A 3982-nucleotide genomic window follows, 5' to 3' on the forward strand; every position below is an offset into this window, starting at 1 on the left:
CCAAGCTGACGTCATACCTGATCATCGCGCTGGTGTCTGTGTCCACCTTTTTCCTGACCTTCATTATCATCATCCTGGGTGTGAGGTTTTGTCGCAGGAGAAAGCCCAGACTGTTGTTTGATGGAGCAGTCGCCATCCCCAGCGCTTATCTCCCTCCTAATTACGCAGATGTTGACGGCACAGGAACTTTACGCAGCACTTACAATTATGACGCCTACCTGACAACGGGTTCTAGGACCAGTGACTTTAAGTTCGTTTCATCTTACAATGACAACACACTGCCTGCTGACCAGACTCTGAGGAAAAGTCCGACAGACTTTGCTGATGCGTTTGGAGATTGTGATGCTTCTCCTGAGGTAGGAACAGGTGCCACATATCGTTGGTCCTACTGTTAGCTGACATTCATCGAATATGTTCCATAATTGTCTTTCTCTTTGGTTATTTTAGTTATAGTTAAAGTTAATACAAACTATAATGCGTCATAGTTATTTGTTGTTCATGTGTTCCTTTATTTTCTACCTACCTGCATCACGGAAATCTTATTTCATGCGATTTCACTGTAATCTGCTTGAATGTCTGGGGTTTAGCAATCATCAGCTGTTTAGCTGTATTGTACACAAACATTTAGTTTTTTTGCATCTCATAAGCTGTTTTTTAGTATTCCTGTTGAAACATGAGGAATTGTCTATCTATTGCTCCGTCCATCTTCATCTCCTCATAAACTGTTCAGTCTTTGTTGCTTAACTGTATGTTGAGCACTCTCTCCCAGCTCTTCAACTGAATGTCGACTATATTATGTATATACTGTACTTAAATGTAGCTGCTCAGTTTTCGTGTTTGCTCCAGCTAAGACTGCAATAGGCTTCATTTTCTATTCATATATACCTGTACAGAACACTGGTGTGTTCGCATCTGTGTCTTCAGTTGAGCTGCTTCTAGTTTATTGTGTCTCTGTCCTTGGTGCTGAGCCTCGCTGTTACCCTGTTGTTAGTTTTTCAGGAACAACTTACATCTGTCCTGTTACCATTTAAAAACATACATTTGCTTTCTTATGTTTTGGATTTTAGCTTTACTCTCCACTGTTTTCAACAAGGTGAAAAAATCCCCTCAAGTGAATTGAGAAATATTTGACTTGACAGTCAGTAAAGTATTATGGATTTAACTGCCTCATGATATCACACCAATTATGTCTATTTTAACATTTTCTACATTGGTAATTATGTGCCAATGCAGAAAGTAGTAAACTTTTCATCTAAAGAAAATAAAGTTATTGTACAGAAGTGTTGGGTAGGTCCTTTTATTTTCTTTTGACAGCCATCGCTCTGTTTTGTCCGGTTTCACTTTAATTGATTTGAATCTATTTTTTCATTATTGTTTGACTATTTTTTCACAATAATAATCTTTAGTTATCATGTCCAAACATTCAGTCTTGTTGGTGATCCAAAATGAGATACATTAGTAAGAAACTTTCTCAAACATTACAAACAATATACATTTTTTTTTGCACTTGGGAAAGATGTCTCACTATAATTTGAAGAACATCCATTATCAATGTAAGTGAAGCTTTTATATTTTGTTCACAAGTTGACTCTATTAGTCTTACACTGACATCTCTTGAAAACACCTTGATGCTTGAATCCATCATCTACACAGAAAGGCAGACAGATAGAGAGATGGAGAGATGGACTTCTCTGGGAGCTTGTCTGTATGGCATTTAACTCCAGAATAAAAGCTAAGACCAGGGTCACAGATGCTGGAATTTGTTTAATATAGTTAAGTGACCAATATAATTTACATCGTGCATCGTGGGACAACACATAACCAGTGTGTTGTCAGACATTGTTTAGCATAAACTTGGCTCTATTAGTCTTACACTGACATCTCTTGAAAACACCTTGATGCTTGAATCCATCATCTACACAGAAAGGCAGACAGATAGAGAGATGGAGAGATGGACTTCTCTGGGAGCTTGTCTGTATGGCATTTAACTCCAGAATAAAAGCTAAGACCAGGGTCACAGATGCTGGAATTTGTTTAATATAGTTAAGTGACCAATATAATTTACATCGTGCATCGTGGGACAACACATAACCAGTGTGTTGTCAGACATTGTTTAGCATAAACTTGGCTCTATTAGTCTTACACTGACATCTCTTGAAAACACCTTGATGCTTGAATCCATCATCTACACAGAAAGGCAGACAGATAGAGAGATGGAGAGATGGACTTCTCTGGGAGCTTGTCTGTATGGCATTTAACTCCAGAATAAAAGCTAAGACCAGGGTCACAGATGCTGGAATTTGTTTAATATAGTTAAGTGACCAATATAATTTACATCGTGCATCGTGGGACAACACATAACCAGTGTGTTGTCAGACATTGTTTAGCACACAAGTTGACTCTATTAGTCTTACACTGACATCTCTTGAAAACACCTTGATGCTTTAATCCATCATCTACACAGAAAGGCAGACAGATAGAGAGATGGAGAGATGGACTTCTCTGGGAGCTTGTCTGTATGGCATTTAACTCCAGAATAAAAGCTAAGACCAGGGTCACAGATGCTGGAATTTGTTTAATATAGTTAAGTGACCAATATAATTTACATCGTGCATCGTGGGACAACACATAACCAGTGTGTTGTCAGACATTGTTTAGCATAAACTTCTGGGGATTGTTGTCTTACTATTATCACGATGAAATACTTCGAGCGGATCAATTTAGAAAGAGTCTGGTTCTTGTTTGTGGCTTCAAGTTTGTGACATCTTACAATGACAACACACTGCCTGCTCATCAGACTGTGAGGAAAACTGATGCCTCATGAGTTTTTGTCTTTAAACAGAGAGACAGAAATGTTGAAGGGTCTAACTTGTGTAATAATTAATAATGGGAGCTAAAGGTTGTTGACTTTAAAGTTTATATTTTTACCTATGTAACGTTGTAATTGCTTTAATATTAAATTTCACACATATAGAAGTTTTAACCAAACAATACTTTCCCTTTTGGTGCAGACATGCTGAACAGCTCTTTAAGCATATGTTTGCGAGATCTTGTGCTCAACCACCTTCACTTCACATTATAATGAAATGGACACATACTTATTTTATATGCCCAAGCTATAAATTCTAAAACGCATTCCCTTGTGATTGATCGATTTCTTGCTTTTTAAAACCATAAATAAGATCAAATACTGATATGTCTGTTCATAGTTTTTTAAGGAAATCCAAGTTGTCGAATTAGCTTTTTTGTATGATTTCTAAAGTTATCTTTATATATATATTTTAAATACCTTTAGAAAATCATACACCCCAGTGTTATATCTCACAAAGTACTCAAGGTGTCACTGTGTACTAATAAACGAGGCTGCACGTTCACTCTCCACCCTTTTACGTCGAGAAATGTAAAGCCAGATTCCAGTATTGTGCAGCACTGGAATAAAACAGCTTGGAATAATGGCCGCAGATTAACTACTTTTGAAAATCCAAGGAGATCACGAATGCAAAGTGGATTTTATTTTGTTGAAAACACCCATCGAATATGTTCCATAACTGTCTTTGTATTTAGTTAATTTAGTTCCAGTTCAAAGTTTCTACAAGCTTTAATGCCTAGATGTTGTTTTTTAGGTGTCCCTAATTGTGATCTACCTTGATGGGGAAAGCATTTAGCTGAGCATCTGAAAATATTGATTTTAGTTGTGTTTTTTATATCCAGATTCAGTGTTTATTTTGTTTTGTTTGGAGGAAATATTCTTTCAAGCGGTTTGACTCTAATGTCTGGCTCGATTTTTTACCGGTTTACCAATCACCAGTCATTTAGCTGTATGCACACAACCATTCTTTGCATCTCAAGCACGTTTTTAGTATTTCTGTTGAAACATCATAGATTGTCTATCTATTCCTCCGTCCATCTCTTTCTCCTCATAAATTGTTCAGTCTTTTTTTCTTCAGTATATATTGACTCTTCTATCCCAAGCTCTTCAAGT

At 36.9% G+C, this 3982-nt stretch overlaps 1 long non-coding RNA gene across 1 annotated transcript in view; it reads right to left on the reverse strand.

Annotated features, from left to right (window-relative positions):
• LOC123957499 overlaps nucleotides 1–376 on the reverse strand; it is a 947-nt gene extending 571 nt beyond the window's left edge. The window contains exon 1 of the long non-coding RNA XR_006821811.1: nucleotides 18–376. This is a non-coding gene — a long non-coding RNA (uncharacterized LOC123957499). The remainder of the gene's footprint in view (nucleotides 1–17) is intronic.
• Nucleotides 377–3982: the final 3606 nt, after the last annotated feature.

The sequence above is a fragment of the Micropterus dolomieu genome, linkage group LG19 (genome assembly GCF_021292245.1).
Source record: "Micropterus dolomieu isolate WLL.071019.BEF.003 ecotype Adirondacks linkage group LG19, ASM2129224v1, whole genome shotgun sequence".
In the NCBI taxonomy this organism is placed as follows: Eukaryota; Metazoa; Chordata; class Actinopteri; order Centrarchiformes; family Centrarchidae; genus Micropterus; species Micropterus dolomieu.